Genomic DNA, 22029 nt, shown 5'->3' on the forward strand with positions numbered 1-22029 from the left:
ATTTCAGACAAACATTAAGAAAAATAAATAAAGCTATGGCCTTCCATAATTTTCTCAAGTACTGTCAGTTTCCATTTTATGTTAGCTCCCTTTTTCATCATTGCGTATAAGAAAACAGACCTGCTACAGTTGCCAGACAGGTCATGAATGCAAGATACAGATTTCAATACACCAAACTCAATTGCTACAGATATAGGATTATTTACAAATATGTTGAAGTTACCTGTACAATAATGTTGGACAGAAAGAGCTCATTCAAAAGTTTCTTTCCTGTGTTTGTTTCTTAAGCATTCACCAAGTTTCATTGGCTTAGTCAAAGCTTCATGCTGTACTGAACTTCATTAGATACACAGAAATGCATCTGTGACAGCTACCCTCTATCATGTAACTGAAGTGACATATGAAATATCCAATGTAGTTATTAGTTATGTCAACTCCCATCTTAAAGAGAAAAAAAACTGGGTAATAATGAATATTTATAAGGTATTAAACATACAAAGACCACAAGAAAATAATTTAGCCCAATAGCATCAGAATCAAGACTTAGTAAATAACCTGTTTACTGCAGGAGAACATTGCTATTAATCTTTTTTGTTTGTTTGTTTGTTTTGTTTTGTTTTGTTTTGTTATTGATTGTGGTGCTGGGTGCTTTCATAATTGGAAGATACGGGGAACAGTACCTTCATCTGATGCATAAATTATATCTATACATATAAATTTATTGTTGAACCATAAGTTAACCATAAGCAAATTGTAGGGCCATTTCAGGACACACAGGTGTAAATAATACAGCAAAAGCCATCTAGTCCATTAACAGCCCAGGGTGGATTGTCTATGGTAACTCAACAAATCAGTATAAAAGGCATTCAAATTTAAAGGGGAAATTTAATACTGAAAACCATTAATCTGGAATGAATAAAGTATATGTAACTCACAGAATATTTAACTGACAATGCAAATATAGAACAATGGAATCACATTTCTTTAAACAATTTATGGGTTCATATACATAATCAAATCCATGACAACTGTGAAGTGCCCAAGACTTAATGTTACAAAGATATTAGAAGAGGCCTCCCTAACACTCATTTCTACTGTTCATATATCCCAGTTGGTACCTCCTCCTTTTACCTCATCTACATAGTTTTTAGAGCAAATAAGTATCTAGAAATTTTCTAAATCAGTATACTGGCCGGGGAATTTTGGGAGTTGAAGTCCACACATGTTAAAGTTACTGAGGTTGAGAAACACTGATCTGGATTATAAGTCCCATATCACTATTAAAAGGTTAAAGAAAAAATGGTCCTTTGGCAAATGGATCACTGTTCTAGAGAGGTCATGTAATCAAGCACAAACTTGTTTCTAATCTTTTGTGAGAGAGGGCAATAGAATCAATGGTGTAGTTAATCCTCCACTTGCTGCTTTTGACACTGAAACAATCTGAAATCACAAGAGATCTTAATCATTGTGCCCTTCAAAACTGCAGTAGGCATTAGTTGAAATCTAGCAAAAGGAGTAGTTCTTATATAAATTAAATGTATCCACTTCTTTTAAGCAATTATCTAGTCCTATTTTGGGTTTCAGGAAGTTGTACCAATGTGCCACCATTTCCTGCTGAGGAAGGAAACCTGCATTTGCAAAGAAAAAAATGAAGACTTGTTCCCTTATCAGACAGTTAGCTGTCAAAGCAGCCATCTGGGTAAAATAATTATCTAAAAGCCACAATTTCTCAGTATATGGCTCTGTAGGCAATTTTAATTCATTGACAACCATCACTGTTCAATCATGGCCCTGTACAAGGCCTGTAATAAAAGTTTATTTTTAATCTGTTTAAGCATTGGATCAACCTGTCCACCTCTATTAGTGAATAAATGCCTAGTTAACCCAGCTATTATTTGATCCATTTTAATTTCAACGACATTAATTTGTGGCAGCCAAGAATTTTAACTGGTAAAATGAATCCCAAAAGAACTAAATTTTGTAACTTGCTCAGTTGGGTTCTCACCCTTATTCCAGGTACAGTTTATCTTCCTTGTCCCCAAAACTAGCATCTGTTTTATTATAATTAATAATCAGATAATTCAAAATGCACTCAAAACAGATGCACTCTTGTATCTGTTTAAAAGTCATTTTAGACAAATATGGATCCAGTAAAGGAGAAGCATCTTTTCCACATAGAGCAATAATGGATCTTTCTTATTGCTAATATTTGAGGGGGAAAAACATTCCTGGTTCATGGAAGTGAAAATATTGTTTATGAATCAGTTAAACTGAAAGCATGCAAGGACATAGCCTTGCTCACCCTCCCACTCAGTTGTAGAAACTGATTCTGAAGAAGTCCCATCAGTGGACAACATGACCCTCGGTCAGCCCTATGAGGTAGACCAGATCAGGATCTGACCCCTCAGGAAGACTAGAATTATACCTTACAGAGAAATAGCAGAACCTTTCAAGTCTGCCTATGTTTTCACTTACTCATTCTTACACCAAAGAGTCAGGGTGAAGTCAGTCTGAGTTTGTTTCTGAATACTTTCCCACCTCCCTGGGCTCAACACATGCTTCGGTACCTATTGTTGTCTTAACAACTTCTAGATGGTTTCTCCAAGGTCATTGCCTTGCCTCTCTATACCCTTATCATTGTGGCTGATTAGAGGGATCACAGTAAATATGAGCACCTTTTTTCTAGAGTTGCAGCTTTTTTTAGCCTTTAAATGATGTGCTGGGAACTACACCCTGAAGTCAAGGCAAAGAAGATGGGGCAAGAACAAAAAGTACCATTGACTGAATTTAATTATTTATCCTAACTGCATTGACCTTTTTGATCCATTTTTACTACTCTCCACATATTTAACCATTTCCCTTAATACAGTGGTACCTCGAGTTACGAATTTAATCCGTTCCGTGACTCTGGTTGCAACTCAAATTGGTCGCAACACGAGGCAAATTTTCCCATAAGGTTCAATGTAATTACCTTTAATCCGTTCTGGCGTGGAGGACAGGGAGGCGGCTATTGCTTGGAGGGAGAGTCAGGGGAGGAAAAATGGCCACGGACCACGTGTCAAGGGCGGAAAAATGGCCGCGGACCACGTGTCAGGGGCGGAAAAATGGCCGCGGACCATGTGTCAGGGGTGGAAAAATGGCCGTGGACCACGTGTCAGGGGCAGAAAATGGCCATGGACCACGTGTCAGGGGCGGAAAAATGGCCGCAGACCACGTGTCAGGGGCAGAAAATGGCCGCAGACCACGTGTCAGGGGCGGAAAATGGCCGCGGACCACATGTCACGGGAGGGAAAATGGCCGTGGATCCGGTTCGTAACTCAAGGTGGTTCGCAACACGAGGTAAATTTTTGGGGCCGGAGCTGGTTGTAACATGAAAAATTCATAAGCAGAGGCGTTCGTAACTCGAGATACCACTGTATTCACAACCTGATGACAATTTTGGAAGCATCTGCAGGCCATACTCAAGATTCTGAAGTGCCTGCATGTGAGACCCTGGGACAATAGGATGCCCGATTCTTTCCTAAGCAGAGGAAAACAAAGTAGGACCACAAATAAGGAAAAGGGGCACCGTTCAAAAGGAAGTCATAGCTGCAGCTGAAAAACAGCTCAGTGGGAAGCCTTAGCTGTTTATCAAAGATCTAGTGGAGCAGGACCCTCTTTCCTCCTGTTGGATCAGTTCCTCTTGCACTTCCTCCTCATTTGGCTGATTCAAATCCAGATTGGCTGGTTTTTGATTCTTCTGCAGCCATCATATCTGAATACACTCCTTGGCCTCAATTCTCTCTCCAGGAGACACATTTGGTTGGCCAATCTACCTCTCTCCAACCCAAGCTTCAGACAGCAGGGAGAGAAACTCTTCTTCTTGAGTAACCTCTTTTCACTCCCCTAACTGAAAGACTTTGTCCTTTGTCCTCTATAACTGTCTGGTTTGGTTCTGCAACCAAACAGGACAGACTCAGACTCCAACGAATAGTTAAGTCTGCAGAAAGGATCATTGCAATCCATCTGCCTTCTGTAGAAGAACTATATACTGTGAGGGTCAAAAGGAGGGCAGAGAGGATATCTGCAGACTCTTCTCATCCTGGGTACAATCTGTTCCAACTTCTTCCTTCAGGAGGGCACCATAGAGCTCCTTATGTTAAAACATCCAGACATCAGAATAGTTTTTTCCCTTGTGCCATTGCTTTGCTGAATACCATGTGATCTTTTTTTGCTCTTATCCAAATGCACCATTGATTTTGCTGTTATCACCGAAGATAAATTCCTTGTGTATGTTTTATACTTGGCCATTAAAGTATTGGTATTGGTATTGGTATTATCTCTGTCTTGCTTTCTTAAACTGCCTGACTCTGGAAAAATCTTTCTCTCACTTTAAAACTTTGCCCCCTTTCTCCCTTACAGTACTGTAAAATAACCTTTCTGTCTCACTTTAAATCCTTTTAATTTCTCCAGATTGTTTCACTAAGCTAATTGCTTTCTTTTCTTTTCCCTAGCCATTTCTTCCATGGTTGGTCACTCTTGAGGTCAAACCTCATTTTTGTCAGAGTCCCTTGGTCTGTGTCTTCTGCATCCCTCAATTCCACATCTTTTTATATCTCTAAGTTTTGTTTCTTTCCTCAACTTTATGAGAAACTTCCCCTTTCCATTAGAAGGGTCAAGTTCAGAATTCTTTACAGGCTCCCCTCTGTCTGGTGAGAATCTTTTTGATTTCATACTCTGATCTCCATACCTATTTCTCCTCATTTCTCTACATGTCCTTCTTCTGTTCTGTCCCTGGCACCCAGATGCCTAGCACCCAAGTTATTTCCTTGCTTCTCCTGGTGCTAGTTTGCACCAGCTTCTCTGATTTCCTCAGCTTTATGGCAAACCTCTTGGTTATGTTTACAAACAAGCTTCTTGCTATCCACTAAATCTGGGAGCCTCTTGTGACTGATTTAAATGAGATTACTACTATGCTGAGGTGACTACTATTCAGCATGGGAGCATATGAGGGCATTCATGTTACATCTCTGGACAATGCCTTAAAGCAGTTGTGTTTTTTCCTGAGATTGCACAGCTGCCCTTCACAGTTGCAGCATGTTCCTGAGAAAAGTCATACTTGGTATAAGGAACAGGTGCTATATATGACCCATGTATGTTCCAAAGCAGCCTTTGCCTTTCAAATTTAAAGTGCCACACAGTCCTAACTATGGCTGTGTAAAGTTTCAAAGAAATTCCTCCATTTGATGAAGCTTCAATTGAATCACCTCACTAAAGCAGATTCACAGGTAAAGCAGGGACCTGTTCCATAGCAGCAAGTGAAATCAGGCAAAGTATTTTGCATCCTTTTGAAGTACTTCACAGATCCAATCACTTTTCTACAGCCTGTGGGTTGTTATCAATAATATACAATCTTGCAGCTTCATTTTACTATATGAAAAACTGAGGAGAGTTGAATGGTGCAATGTGTTCTCTGACACTAACATGAACAGCTGGCCAGTGAGTTCTATCACCTCATGAAATTGTGGTGATCAGAACTCTTCTGAGATGCAAAGCCAACATCACTTTGGATTTCACTCACTTTTTCAATTCTCAGCTAGCCACAAACCTTAATTGAGCTCTCTCTTGTGCTAATGGAATATTACACTTCTGTGTTAGCTTTGTCAACACAGTTTGGAATTTAGCTTAGTTCTCAGCAGTCTGATTATAGGTTTGAGTCTGACTCATGTGGTTCACACTCTTGGGTCAAACTTTATGTTTAAATTCTGTATGATTGGAGGAGTCTCTTGATAGTGAGTGAAGGATACCAAACTAGCACCCAACTAACACCAACTGGACCAACTTTTATTGCTTCAAATAAGGGTGAGGTAGGAAAGCTATGAATGCCATTTTCTCTGTGCAGTCCTCTTTCTATGAGGTTTGCCTGATTTTGTGCCTCTGTATCTCCCTGGACCATTTGGCTTCTGTTATGTTAACTAAGTAACATAGCATACTAACATCAACCCACAACTTTGACACAAACCAGTTCTGCCACTGATTATTCATATTCAAGTTTGCCAAGCAATTATGCCAACCTTCCCGTTCCCCCCCCCCAAAAAAAACAGTAATCAGTAGTAGCAAAGCTATGTCATCCCACAAAGGGAAGTCAGTGGTCATTCTTCATTGTTATACTAAGCTTGGTACTCCAGAAAAGCAAGTGGGAAGGTAAAACCTAGCTTGAAAAAAATAGTTTTTGGACATTTATATTTTAAAACTGGAGTAAGAAGTTTTCTGCATTGGTTCAGACTACTTCTCCATAGTCTTTTAAACCTAGATAAATTGGATAATGTTGTGTTTCCTCATCTCTGTTATTACTGCCCTAAAAGAGGCACAGTGAAGATATTTCACATTTACTGTGGTAAAATAATTGTATGTATTCATCAAGTTGATATTTGATAGGTTTAATATATACCCTGTAATGATACTTTTTATCCTACTATGTCAAAACGTTTTCATCTTATTAAGCTTTTGGCCCTAACTGCCTGAAGGATCTGAGGGTACAAACACTCCACTCTTCATTGTCTGGGTTCTGGCAATGCACAGGACCAAGCAAACCCTTGGCCTGTCTCAGATGTCATGTGAATCCCAAGGTTCCAAAGATGGAGAACTGGAGACATTCTACATTCACTCCCAACTCTAACAGTCCAATCTCTCCACTTGAGCTTCTGGGTCCAAAACTGAAATAGCAAGCATTATTCTTAGTCAACTCTTTTTTAAAAAGGCACCACTTTGTGAGAGTCTTCCTTGCATCTCTGCTGGTATTCCTTGTCCCTTTCCATCCAGACCTAGAAGGATTTCTTCTACAATCCTGTAATGATTACTCTGAAGTAAGTTTCATCCTGCCAGCAACTTAATCTACAACCCCACCCCTCCACATGTTGTTATCTTCGCAGCCTCAGTACAAAATAAGTAATAATTCTACATGATGGAAGAGGCAGAGAGAGAATGTGTGCAATTTATTTAATAGCCCATTAAAATCAATGGGTGCCAAGCAACTTAACTTTGAATATCCCTGTCACTTGTAGAGCAAATCCATTAATTTCAGTACTTTGGGCCGCCAACTGGCCAGAAAGAAATTGATATTGTCTTTTCCTCTTCTCTCTGTTTGTGTTGTTGTTATTTTAAATATATTATTTTATGATATTCACAATTGTTATTTTGATGATCTGCTTCTTATAAACTGAACTGAACTAGTACGATGAAAAACCAATGAAAATATTTAAAGCTGCCCCTTTCACTTCTCCATTCGCCTTTTAACAAATCCAAGGTCTTGTGTCTTCCATTTTTAAAGAAATGTGTGATGTTTAGCAAATATTTATTAAAATGAACTGATTGATATTCTCACCCGTATCAACTGTGAAAATTCAGTAGGTACAGCTATTTCCATCATGAAGACAATTGCTTTATATCTGTCACCGAGGAAATATTAAAGATTAGGATCCTCTCAGGAAAAAGAAACTGACAGTTCTAATTGAGCATATTGTTGGTTACTGCAGCTTGTTTAACCAAGTCAATTAAAGAGTTAGCAACTGCATGCATATAACTAGCTAAGCACAGTATATTTTAACTTTCTGTTTTGTGTAGCATAGTGTGTTCTGTAAGAACAATCTTTAAATTTCAGTAAATTGTGTGAAATTAGAAAATGGTTTAATTTGGAAACTAAATTAAAGTTGTGTGAATTAGGAGATTTAAAAAGAAGGTTCAAACCAAGTTTATTTAAGGTTTTCAAAAGCTTTTAAAGTGTTTTTTTTAATGGGCACAGAGAGAACTGCTCCTGCCTGCGCTCCTGCACTCTGAAGATGCCGGTCACAGGTGCTGGCGAAACGTTAGGAAACAAAACTTCCAGAACACGGCCACACAGCCTGGAAGACCACACCAGCCATTGTATGCCGGTCATGAAAGCCTTCGACAATACATTGTTTTTTTTAAGCTGAGCTTTTTAAAGTCCTGCAGTAAGCAAGGGTAGCTATTTTACTTTCTCCCTCATTAAAGCTCTCAGATTCATTATTTCAACTTCATGAAGAAATCCATAAATGTTTAAGAAGACAATATTCTTGCCCATCCTTGATTTTAAATAGATAAAAATATAAGCCAGAGTTTTAACTAATTACTTCTATATTTGAGTCAGGAGCCAAGTATCATGACTTCTTCACTCCTTGTCAAAAACAAGGATATTATTTTTTTAGTTAATTTAATATGGATATTTATATTTTTACTGTTTTTAACATCTGGATTTTAATTGTGAGCCACCCAAAGTCACCCTATGGGGGAGATGGGTAGCATATTAAGTAGATAGGCAGGCAGGCAGGCAGACAGACAGACAGACAGACAGATAGATAGCCAACAAAGCTATAGGACTAGTTACAAATAGATCTGAAGTTTTTAAAGGATCTGCATCTGAAATGATGTCTTTGCATCATGATTACTGTTGCAAAATCATGGAGTTTTTCTTATAGTCTAGACAAAATGGCAGTGCCCAGTCTATAACATTTTACTATTTAGTGTCTGAGTACAGAGATATGTTTTTTTATTTTCATAAATTTATTTGAGCGTGTATAGTTGTGAAATTCTGGGGACCTACAATAAAACAAATAAAAACAAATAAAAACAAATTGTGCAATTAAGACCCCTGCTGCTCAAAACCATCCCTGCCAGGACTGCTCAACTTTATTGCTGGGGGGAGGGGGAACTGGAGTTCCCCAAACTGGATGAAGGCTCTGGAGCAGCCAAGTCATTTATGACTGCTATGACAGCCACAGACCTGATCCAACTTATTGCAGGACCGAGGCATGTAAAATGTCACACACTAAATGTTTTTTGTCTGAGGGTAGTTGCAACATGAAAGTGGAAGGCACTGAATGTGATCCCTGACAGAAATGTGGTGTGACCCTCCCCATCACTTGTGTGGAAGGACATATTAGATCAATCCATCCTAAGAGCCTAATGGATCTAGTGGGTTGCTTGGGAGTTTATTGAGGAACTGGTGGGCTAGTTTGGTTGAGACCCTGGTTATCCATTGGGATAGGGAGTGCTTGACCATATTGCCCCAGAGATGCCTGTCCCCTCTCACAGATCCTTTGCAGCTCAGGAAGCTGAAGCAGCAGAGGAGATACATAGAGTGTCGCTGGAGGAACACACATTTCAAGTCTGACTGGACACTGGTAAAAGCTCATGTTCATGTTTACATGGTGGAAATATTTTTCTCTTCTATTGCATCTGCTAAATGCCCTCCAGTGGCCCTTTTTAAGGCAACACCTTCCCTGTTAGGAAAGAACATCTGAAGGGCCACTATGAAGAATTCTTATAGCATTTGATGGGAAACACTGCTCAGATTTGAATGGAGTTGGGCTCCAACTTGACAGTGCCATTGAAGATGATGGGGGCGTCATCCTATGACATAATCTGGGATCAGTTTGAGTCTATGACTCCTGATGATGTACAAAGCATATCGCAATTTTTAAACAACATATTGAACCTTAACAGCAAAAATCTGATTTTTCCTTTTTTTCAGTAATGAGCTAATTCGAAGATTGAGAGCTGATAAGTTTCATTCAGCCAAACCTTACAGTTTGAGCCCCTTCACTTAACTCCTTTTCTGGGGCTCAGTGCAATTACATACAAACCTTTGTTGCCCCCTTCTGAGTAGAACATATTTAATTTATATATAGGAACTTAGTGTGGTAACTATACCATTTGAATTGTGTCTTAAAGTTTGATCAAATCATTCTTTTCCTGAATGAGGAAATCTTCTATAAAACAATTTCCGTTGCAGTTGCTTATTTACTGGATCTAAAAGTATGCCTTTACCAGCAGTTTGATATGCAAGAATTAAGCAAGTTCAGTTATTATAAAATGGAAAATAATGAGAAAAAAGTAACGCAAGGAGTTCTGTATCTAATGAGCAATTAAAATCATTTGGTACAACAGGGCCAGTAAAAGTTGGCAGCACCCACTGTACTGTCTTATGATCTATGTTGCCTGAAGTCCATTTCCTCACAGCCTGCACAAAGCAGAGCATAAAAACAGTCCTTCATTTATCACAGATGAAAATAGGAAGGGGACATTCCTGTGAAGTCACCTCTTTATTTTCCCATCTAAAATCACTATCTGATAACCAGGACAGTATTCTACACTGCTGGAGGCTCCTTATTGGCTGTTGCAGGTTGCATCTGTTTACACCACCTTATGATGCAATCTCCTTAATTACTCATAACTGTTTTCTTTTAAAGCATTGAATTCATTTCTGATATATATATATATAGATAGATAGATAGATAGATAGATAGATAGATATAGATATATATATATATTAGAAATGAATTCAATGCTATATATATTCCCATCTTTTTCACTTTTCTGACATTCTAGTCGTTTGAACTTTAGGAATCCTTAATGGAAAGTTTAACCTCCTGATGGAACTGCTTTAATACAGAAGAGCTGCAGTTCAAAAACTATCTAGATAGACAAATATGAAATAGGGTGACAACAGGGATGTGAGTCAGTCCGGCTTGGCCCAAGGCATTTTGCCGCCTGAGACAAAAGGCAAATGCTGATACTCCAATGTACCCTCAGGCAACTGGTCGGCCCTGCATTAGAAGATCAGGGGCTTCTACATTTGCTGAGTGATTCATGAAATGAGCATAAATCATTTATTCTCAGATGATTTGGATACAAAAGAGTCTGCTGAAGCCCAGTTTATCTGGAATGACTGGTCTATTGAGAACCCAGTTAGAAACGACTTGTGATCTAATTACTAGATAGACAAGCAATTAAGTGAATTGGACTTGGAAAACTGCCAAGTCCAAGAAAGCATTGGGAAATAAAACTGGAATAACGAAAAAAGAGCTTTAGAATTCTAGAGAACAGAAGAGTCTTTGTAGATCTTGAAACTATTATAATGAAGAAGAAGCAACATCCTCGCCCTTTATATTATTCTTGGCTGCAATGGCTCACTTTTGCTGATTCTGCCTGGTTCGTGCTACTGTGTTCTCATGGTATCTTTGCCGTTGTTACAACTCTTTGAAACTCCAGATTGGCTGACTATACTGCCTGATTTATGTTTTATTCTGGTTTATCTCACTCTTTGCCCTAGCTTGATTAGCAAACTGAAAATATACCTTCTTTGCTGTTTGCTTTTTAGTGCAACTCCCAATGAGATCTGAAGCTTTAGCAGGACAAAGTCCTCCAAAGAGATTCTCCAATTATCTTCTTTTCCCATTCCCAGCAAGCATTATTCCCGTGTCCTGCCATTTTATACCCCCACAATAATCCAGTAGGGTTCTGTTGGGACCTCAGAGACACTACAGTATGTCTTTGCATTGGTGCTAGATTACCGGTACGGGCCACCAACCATTTTGGGAGGGCAGGATTGGATAACGTTATCCTCTATTCATCTCCAGCTCACTGCAAATCCAATTTAAGAGCCTGCACTGTAACTGACTGCTGTGCCCAGTGGCAGGAACACCCCCTGCACTAAAGCTCTTTGCTGCAGCTACTGTTATCAAAGGTGTTCCAGGAGCATGGTGGGTATAACTTTTGTCTGACATGCAAAGGGTCACTGGTTGTTGTTGTTATTTACTATTATTTCCCTAAGCTACTACTTTTCCACCTTTTTTTTAAATAAATCTCCTGGTGCACCATTTAAATGCTGCAATTTTCTTTTTCTGTTGTTTTTTTTTGTTCACCCAGCTCCTAAATTGCCCAAATGAATAAATACTGCAAAGTTGTTTACCTCCCAAATGACAGGAAAAGCAATGAAAGGGTGGACTGCTGAACTTGTTAAAAAAAAAAGGGGGGGGGACAATAACATTGGCCATACCAGGAAAGAAAATTTGTAATTCAAAACATTCTGCCAGGTTTCAAACCAGTAACATTCTCTAACAATGTTGTCCAAACTTGGCCACTTTAAGATGAGTGGACTTCAACTCCCAGCATGGCTGGCTGGGGAATTCTGGGAGTTGAAGTCCACTCATCTTAAAGTGGCCAAGTTTGGACAACACTGATCAAGCAAATGTTATTACCACTACACTACTGAGAGACCCTTATCGTAGCAGGATTATGGATCCAAACCTGGGAAAATGCAAGAAAGGAATTTTAAAACTAGCTCTGGTGCTTGCATATATGTGCATGTTGATGTTTTAACATTTGCATATCTAAATTTAACTTCGTATATTTATTATATGCATGCACCCAAATACATACAAGAATATATGTTCAGTAAGACCTCCCCACAGAAAGGAAAACAATTGGCCATTCATTTCCTGGTACAATATGTTGGGAGAGTCATGCAGCATGAGAATTGTCCAATGGAGAGACCATGGTAGCTGACAATCTGGACTAAACACCTGTCAGACAGCTGCCAAAGCATCTCTATCCAGACTGAATTTTCTTAAACCATCTTAGAGTCCATTTGATATGAACATGGAAAAGGAGCAGCTTAAAAGTAGAGTTTTAAGCAAGATTTACCCTCATTTCATTTTAAATGGCTCAATAATTTCATGCTGTTGTCACCAAATGTTTTAAGGCCTAAAGACTGTTCTTGAGGTATACTGGAGTGTTCATCTGCCTAACTTCCTTAATGCTAGGAAGTTAGCCCAAACATACCACTCCTAGTCAAAGTAAGTCAGTAAAGGAAGGTTAATTTGCATTGCATTAATAAAATGCTAGTGATTCAGTGTTAATAATTTCTTCTCAGTGCAACATTTTTCAAGCTGTCATGACCAGCAGATACTTCTCAGGAAAATAAAAGTCACAATTAATCTTGCAAACTGGAAATGAATGACCAGGATTGTGTTAAGTATATCATTGTCATACCACAATCTTGTACTGATAAAATCTTACATATCCTGCTAAACAATAATGTTTGTTTATGCTTTAGTACATATTTATGCATGATTTTTTCTTTCCTGGAATGAGACTATATATTACGCTAAGACAAAAATGAACAAACCACATTATATGATTATAATATGTATGAACCACATACCCAATCAGGCATAAACAGAACAGAGGCCTAAATTCTCCAGAACCAGATTAAGGAATATAGGACCCTGATCTTACTCATATTCTTTTAGCTCTGCTAAATTGTGGTCATAAAACACATATTTCCAAATAGGTTTGAGCAGGTGAGTGTATGTATGTGTGTGGATTCATCTGTGAGGAACCCTCACTTTTCTCTACACATTTCTGTCCTGTAAAGATTTTAATTAAAAACAATAGCTGTTCTTCATGATACCATTTAAATAAGAGTATAAATATTTTTACATCTGGAAACATGGTATTAATTAAATACTATGGTTTGTTCTTAGGCAAATAGGAGCTAAGAATAGGTAAGAATTTCTGTCTGCAAACATTCACAATTCTATTCATAAACTAAATAGAAAGAACTTAAGAACTGTGTTCATTGGACAACCTGATGCCTATAGGAAGTGTACAGGCAGACAGAAATGAAATACTATCTTCTTGCTTCTGTTTCTCAGTAGCGGTTATGGAAAGACAAAGTACATATCAGTTTTTATTCTAGACACGTGATTAATAGGCACTTGTATTCTTTTCCTCCATGAATTTGTTTAATTCCATTTTAAAGCTGTCCAGATTCGTGAGTACAGTATCACTACTCGATTTGATTTAGAAAATGAATACACAAGAAACCAAAACTGACAGATTTGTCCTTATAAGTAAGAGCTCTGTGTACCTAGATCATTATATTCTGAGTTTGAATCTCTCTGAATTCAACCAACCAAATTCAGTAGAACTGAATTGGTCTATTATTATTTTTTGATTGAATCGTCATCTTTAATAGGTACAATTTGGCCTTTTCCATTCTAGAAATAGTTCTCCCTATTGAGTTTGACTTAAGTAGAGGAGGTGAGAATTTTATTTGTTTTGTTGTTCATAAAGAACTTGTATGTTTTTTCCTAGATGAGATCAAAGGAATTTGGGAAGTTTGTCTGTACCTAATAGTAAAATATGCTATTTAGGCTGAGGACTATGTAGAAGAATTTCACATCCAGGAGGAGCCAGGGACTGATTTTCATAACTCTTAGGACTGCTTCATAATGAATACAAACAACCTTTATTGAATTTCGTCTTGTGTAGAAGCCAGTGCAAATTTCATATGTAAACTGACAGAAGTGTCAATGCTTCTGCAAGTCGATTTTTTAAAAAGAAATCAACGTTTAGCAGCACTTTTTTTTTTTACATGAAGCAAACTTAGGCAAGTTGGGCTTTTTATATTCTAAGTGAGAGCTGATTTTCTAGCAAACTCAAGAGAATAGTATACATAGTATATAGCTAGGTAAACTATTTTCCCAAACCATCTATCACATATATCTAATGTGGACAATAAGTAGAAGTGCAAGTAATCTGTTTATAGCTTTTATAGCTCTTCAGTAGCTGAAAAAGATAATACACTAAATGGTTCCCTGACAGCAGATAGCTTAACAAGGAAGGAAGGAAGGAAGGAAGGAAGGAAGGAAGGAAGGAAGGAAGGAAGGAAGGAAGGAAGGAAGGAAGGAAGGAAGGAAGGAAGGAAGGAAGGAAGGGTAAACTTCATGAAATAGCAGTTGATTAAGCGTGCATAGGATTCTATTGCAGGGACTATGCTGGATATCATGTGTTCTGCAAATAGAAAACTTACTTTCTAGGTACAAAAGATATACAAACATACATATTTCATAAAAATGCATGTGTTTACCCTGACAGAAACATTACATTTTCTCCCAAATAACATATTTTATGGGCAAATCATCTCAGGGCAGATCTGCACTTTCTGCTTCACCTACTCACCACTTCCTGAGTACAGAAGCATATGACACTGTCTTCCTCCCACTCCCAGCCCATTGCAAATATACCAATACAGTATACCCAGTACGCACGTTTCCCAGCTGTGATTGACATCTGCTGTTTCTCACCTAAGCTGTTTTAGGCCCTTTAAGCCTCCAGTGCTTCATCCCAGTCTAGCAGCAGCCCCAGCTCCAATGGCCTTCTCCTCCAGCATCTCTGGTTGCCCTGGGCAGCCACTTCATCCTGGGATGCCAGGCTGCTCTGTTCTCTGCTGGTCGGCAGCTGCTTTTTCAAAAATATAGTAATCTTGCAATTGATTCAAGAATGGTCTATTAAAAATCAATAAACTGTCCTCAACCCAGAAGCTCATGCTCTGTTCGACCCTTACATCTCTCAGTGGATAAGCTTTCTGTTTCTGCCTCGGCTGGGTGAAGCATGCTCCCCTTCCTTTCCCAGCCCCTGCCTGCATGACTGTAAAGCTTCCCTTCTTTTATGGTACCCTAAGGGGAAAAAAGAAAGAGGTCTGTTTTAGCATCAAAGGAGGTAATGTGGGAAAGGGGTGTGATGGCATGTATAAAGTATGTGGCCTTGCTCTGGACTGGACTGAGCGCCAGCCTGAGCCTGTTGCCAACTCACCACAATCGAGCCTGGAATTTCTGAAGCTGAGTTAAGAAAGAGCCATGGGCAGCATGGCAGAAAAGTAGCTTAGGCTGCAGTGGGGATTGCCCTAGATTTGCTGTGGACATGGGAAGGAAGGCAGATGAGCTTTTTCTCTCTCATTTTTCTTGAGCAGGAAGACCATCTTAAATTCAGGGTTGTCCACCTTTGGGGTAAATATGTCTAAGCAATTAAAGCCTAAGAGTTCTTGAATGAAGGGGGATGTGAGCTGTTATAAAAGAGTAGCATTTCTGGCAATATCTAAAGTTATGGCTAGACATGTTTCGCATCTAATGACTGAATAAGCACAAGATATTTTAATTTTTATATTAAAGTGAAGATTCCGAAAGATTAGCTCTTCACTGAAATGGCTATTCTACTTACTTTCAGACAGTTTGATTTTCCTGCAACCGGAGCAGGCTGACTATTTAAATGCTTTTTGATCAATTCTTTCTCTCCCTCCCAACTGTTATTTGCTGAAATTAAGTGAGTTTTGATTGGAAAATAAGCTTAACCAACTGCTTTATTAGTCAGTGGAAATTGCTTTGGCTAATTGACAGTGGAAATATTGGAAGAGAAATCAAGACCTGGAAAATGTTACTTAACAGGAGTATTTCAACCTTCCTTAATCATGTTAGAATACAATTTTGCAGAGATATTGAATGAAAGATGCTATACTGTTCTCTTCAAGGCAAAAAAGTGAAAAATTCTCCCCAATAGCAAAGAGTAATTGCATTAGACTTTACTGAAATAAAGGTGATTTATCCAAGTTTATGCTTGGGAATATGAGTTCTAGAAATGAACGGTAAAATTGATTATTTGATTCTGTTTCTCATGCAATTAAACTTCTATTTCTTGAAAATGGACAAGATCAATCCCTACTAGGTTGCCAATAGGTCAACAGGGAAACTGCCACTTAAACTGTACAGATAACCAAATTCTTGCAAGATTGAAGTTTATGAAGTTGGGGCAGAGCCATCTTAATTCCAGTCATTTAGCAATATGGAATCTTAAATGGATCAGTACATATGACAGATTGGTTGGCACTGCTGTTTGCAGCAGCAAGGAGAACTGAATGGTGATATTGCCAGATTGTGGAGACTCACTCAGATCTTTTGGATACATACAAAAATTCACACTTGTTCTCACTCAAAGAGAAGTGAAATTCATTTATGCATTTATTTATTATAAGATGTTATATACTATCCATTTCCATAGGACTTGAGATGATTTACAGAAACAGAAAATACATACAATAAAATCTGGACCACCCAATCAAAAAATTATAGGCAGCCCACACACGTGTAGTTCCAAAATGCTCAGCCAAACAACCAGGTTTTTAGTGATTTCCAAAAACACAAGGAAGGTTGAAGCATTCTGCATTTCAGAAGGCAACGAGTTCCAAAACTCCAGAACCACCACAGAGAAAGGGCATCATCAGGCTCACATTCTCCTGACATCCTATAGGGTTGGGAATCTCAGTAAACCCTTTCTGCCAGAATGTACAAGGCAGGCCAGATCTTGTCAGAAGAGACAGTCCTGGAAGTTTCTGGGTGACAATTCATAAGGGTTTAAAAGTAACAACCCCACACTTTGAACTGGACCGAGAAGCAAATCAGCAGCCAGTGCAGCAACTATAGCATACGTGTTACATGACTAAATCTGATATTCCCCATCAGTAGACAATGTTCCCCCAGGGAACATGGGGAATAGGACCATTACAGGAGGTAATTTTCTGATGGTTACAGAAAATGTCTTAGTCCAAGGGAGAGAGTAAGAGAAAGCAAAAGAGATTCTTGGTAACTCTGCCTTAACTGTGCTAGGTATGAGTAGTTCTAGTATGTATAACCAACATCTGTGTCTACCTAGTTTCAGGTTTTGCAACAGCCAAAAGCCCATGGGAGGGGTGTTGGCTATTGTTATCCATGAGTCACTGAGGGTTCTCAGAAGCTTTGCTCCACAGATAACTGGATGTGAGACGGTCTGGTTAAAGTTGGACTGTAGAGAACATCTGGGATTGTTGCTGGTGTACCACTCTCCCTGCTGCCCAGCATAATCTCTCCTTGATCTGTTGGATCCCATGGCTAGGCTGGCAATAGAGATCCTGGATCTATTAGTTCTCAGGGAATTCAACTAGCCACCTGACAATGTTGAGTCCAGGGCAGCTCAGAAGTTCATAGCCTCCATGGTAACCACAGACCTGTTGCAAGTCATTGAAGGCCTGATGCATAGATCTGGTTTTGTCTCAGAGGAGTTGCAATGTCATTTAGAGTTGGAGAACACTGTCATTTGTATATTGCTCTGGATAGATCAATCTCTTTCCTCCCCATATTGATGATACCAGACCCCAAATTAAAGGATGACCTCCCCCAGCAGTTTCATGTAGATATTAAATAAGAGGGGAGAGAGCATTGAGCTCTGAGAGACCCTGTAAATAAGGAGCCAAAGGTACAATCTGTCTCTCCCCCCCTCAATCAATACCACCTGGAACAGGCCACTGAAAAAGGAGAAGGCTTCGTGGAAAAAGAAAATCCCACCGTAATGGCTGTTTCTTCCTGGGGAGACTCTGCCTTCTCAAGACTACAGATAAAACTGTTCTCTGGCCTCATTCTAAATTCAATCTTTACAAACTTGTGCAGTCTCCTTTAAAAAAGGCTCATCTTCCCTCAGTTGTGGAAATGCAGGTAGTCTTCTCATTTTAATTTTAACACATTTGCCCCAACTGCTCTTGTGTGTTTAACAGGAACATGATCTCAGCCCAGAAGTCAGCTCTTATGGGATTATTTCTTTGTTGAGTTTCACAAGGAAACATACAATAAGGGCAGCTGGAAGTCACAGTTTTGCTAGTGCTGATTATGGGCTGCTGAGGAAAATGAGCTTTTGATCTTCCTCACATAGAAATAGCTGCTCCCCCTTTGTTTCTCCCTTTATTTGGCTAAACTTCCAGATCTGCTTATTAAGAAGGAGTATGAGCCAATCAAAACCTGTAACTGGAGCTGGGACAGAGCCAGAGCTGTCACTAACAAACAATAACTCTGCCTTGTTCCGATTTAGTCTGAGCTTGTTTTGGCACATCCAGGCCTCAAAGCCTCCAGGCACCAGATGAGGACTTCAACAGCATCCTAGTTCAGCCTGGGCAGGTGATGTATAATTGAGTACCACCAGCATGCTAACAGGTTCATGTTGATGTAAATAGCACAATGGACCAAGCCCTGTGGCATCTGCAGTGGAACAACCACCAGCTCTGCCTCCATACATACAAACTGAAGTTGTCCATTATGGAATCAGTGGAACCACTTCAGAAGAGTGCCCTCAATTTTCAACCCTCATACAGACTCTAGAGGATATCATAGTTGTTGGAACTAAATGCTGTTGACAAAGATCATCTACCAGGTTGACTAATACTATTTCCATCCTATTCTCAGGGCTGAAATCTGAATGAAAAAGATCCAAAAAATTAATTTCCTTTAGGACCCTTTGTTTTTTAAGCCCCATCCTTTCTCCAAAATCTTGCCCAAAAGTGGAGGTTGGAAATTGGCTGGAAGTTGTCTCAATTGGCTAGATCATTTGAAGGAAGCACGCCACCATTTCTTTCAAGACTGATGATACCATCCATTCCTTCAGAGTAGAATAAAATACTTCTGGAATCTATCCCACATATCCTGCCCAGCTGTATGAATGAGCTTATAGGTAGCAGATCTCACCCAATTCACTTCCTCAATTTCTGCAAGCTCAAAAAATCCCAGATAAGCATGCAAGATTTTGCCCAAGTTATCTCACTAAATCCTGCTAAGCTGGTGTCCAGCTCTCAATAAATATGGACAATTTTATCTGCAAAAAAATTTCACAATGTCATAGCAGCCTGCAGGAGCATTTATACACTGGTCTTTCCCAAAGGAAGTAGATAACCCTGAACAAAACTGCCAGATGCAGATTTACAGACACAATAAAATTAGAGAAGTGAGCTTAGTTCACCATTCTGTTCACTCTAGTATTGTTCTGTGCTGTCAGTTATATACACACGCCCATCTTATGATACAACTCAAGTTATTTATCGCAATCAGAAATCTTGACTGTAGAAACAGAATGTACACTGCAGACTGAAATTCTTCTGCCTAGAGAACAGAAACACAAAACTTACTTTTCAAAGAATCCAGAATTTACCAGGTAAGTTACTCATCTAGAATTCACTAGCCTGTCTGCACCAGACTGCCATAATGAGAATAAATCTCTGGAGGAGACTTCACAGATATAACTTGACTAAAGAAGTCTTCTTCTTCCTGTTATTCTCCAGTTTATTCCATGATGGGATCTGGAAATCAACATATTTGGAGGGTTCAGGTTGCAGAAGGTTGGGCTAAAGAATCATGGAAGGTGCCAGCAGTACCAAAAGCTAAGGATGAACTGGGGAGACAGAAAGAGAGGATAGCAGACAGAGCTGACTTTTGAAGAAGAGAATCCGAACTGTATTTCCTCATGTTGACTTTGAAAGCTGATGTCTCTTCCTGGTGCTGAATGGGGGCTGCTCATCTGGGCATTCTATCATGCTGACAGCCTCTTGAAAAACTGCCTGTGCCAGCTGCTTTGCATTATTGTTAAGCTCTCGGTCTCCAAATAGCTCCATCAATCCAACTTGTCAAGGTTTGTTGTCCCCTTATAGTGGCCAAAACAAAAAGTAAATCTAAGCAGCAGCTGTGTTTAAAAACAAAAATCAAGCAAGGGAAACAGAGAGGTGGAGGAATATAATCAAAGCCTTTGCTGCAAATTCCAAAAAAGTACCTTTATTCAAACAACTCCCCCAGAAAGTCAGGTTGGCAATTGGACAAGTGTTGGAATATAATCCAAGGTGATTAATAATGGTAAATCTTACATAAGTTTTCTATGGCTTTGTCCATGTGAAGGGAAATTTGTAGTTCACCAAAGCTATAAAGCTATTGAGATTCTAGAGTGCTTTTTCTCACTATTCTGCAGTATGTGGAATAAAATGTATAATTAGCAAAATGAAGAACACGGGGACAAAATAACCCTAGCTGCATATATATTGATGGAATTGGCAGCAACTGCTCAAGAAAGAGATCTTAGGATTCTGGTAAAAATTTCACCAAACAAACCAGCTCAATGTGCTGTGTGAGTGAAATGGGAAAAATCACTGTTAGGAAGTATTTTTAAAATGGATTGAAAATAAAACAGCAACCCCCACATTTACAATGCTGTTTACAATTATATGCTTAATTTCTCAAAAAGAAAATTAGAGTGCTGAAAAAATGTATAGAAAAAATATGCAAAAATGATTGAAGGGTTTAAATATCTTTCCAAATAATGAGTAGCTGAAATAGTTGGGGTCTTTGCATTTAAAGGAAAAAATACTGTACTGTGGAGGTCATAATAGAAGCTTATAATTTTATAAGGAGAATAGAGAGAATGGGTGGGGATAAATTCCTCTTTAGGAGCATTCGGGCTTACCCATGACCCTGATTGGTAGTTTGTTCAGAGCAGACCAAGAGAAGTATTTCTTCATACATTGTCTAATAAATATAAGGCTACAGCATCATATCCTATTTCAGACTTTTCCAGAACAATCTGACTGGCTACTGGTTGAAGCCAAAAGGCTGGTGTGATGGGCCATGTTAGCTGTCTGCATGCACACCTCTGAGATCATAGCTGAGCTACCTTGCTCCACTCGTTCCCCTAAACTCTCCCAGATATTGGGAAGAGACTGACAGGAAGCTGCTACCACCAGTTCATTCAGGGAGTTTTGTTCCTCCTGTGCATTTACTCTGAAGGAAGGAAGAGGAAGATCCTTCTGTTTTATTCCTTCTTGCTTTTCTGCAGGACCAAAGCAATAAGGTGTGTTTAGGTTACTTCCTTAGCAGAACGAGTGTGCCAGTGTACTGAGAAAAGAGGTGTCATTTATTATGTATTTTGTTTCATTAAATCTTTCATATCCAAACTTCTGGGACTGAAGTTTTCTTCCACTTCACAGCAGCAGGCTTGAACCACCACAACTAAATAAATAATTTTAAAATCTCGTGGTCACGAAATGCTATTGGCTAGTCAACACCTCGGATACTATGTCCAGTGCCACACCACACATTAAGAAGGACTCAGTCCCACTATGACAGCTTCTGAGTGATCATCAGAGGACTGGAAAGAAACTGAGACCTCTGAAGACAAAGTGAGGGAGCTGGATATGTTTAGCTGTGAGAAGAGAAGAAGGGGAGATAGGATAGCATTCTATAGCTCAGAATGCAAGACTTTAAGTTCCAGAAGGCAGATTTAGTAGAATATTAAGAAAAAGTTTTTCCTATTAAGATAGGAAGAGCAGTTTGACAACGGAACTAATGGTGGAGTCCATGTCACTGGATGTATTCACAGTGAGCCTCAACAGCCATCTGTTGTGGATGTTTTAATTTAGATTCCAACATAGTACAGTGGACTGGAGTTCCAGTTCTATGATTCTTTATGAAAAGCGTACCTATAGCAATTCTAAATAAGTCATATGATAATACTGTTGGGGCAGAACTCATAGACAATGCAGTCTAATTCCTTGTTTAATTCAAGAAATTTAAC

At 39.0% G+C, this 22029-nt stretch overlaps 1 long non-coding RNA gene across 1 annotated transcript in view; it reads right to left on the reverse strand.

Annotated features, from left to right (window-relative positions):
- The window catches only part of LOC148214238 (uncharacterized), a 98363-nt gene extending 76964 nt beyond the window's left edge, over positions 1 to 21399 (reverse strand). Inside the window, exon 1 of the long non-coding RNA XR_015793474.1 lies at positions 19601 to 21399. This is a non-coding gene — a long non-coding RNA (uncharacterized LOC148214238). The remainder of the gene's footprint in view (positions 1 to 19600) is intronic.
- Positions 21400 to 22029: the final 630 nt, after the last annotated feature.

This window comes from Python bivittatus, unplaced genomic scaffold (genome assembly GCF_059951505.1).
Source record: "Python bivittatus isolate LINGU-HERP-01145 unplaced genomic scaffold, Pbiv_v1 ctg000700_np1212, whole genome shotgun sequence".
Taxonomy (NCBI): domain Eukaryota; kingdom Metazoa; phylum Chordata; class Lepidosauria; order Squamata; family Pythonidae; genus Python; species Python bivittatus.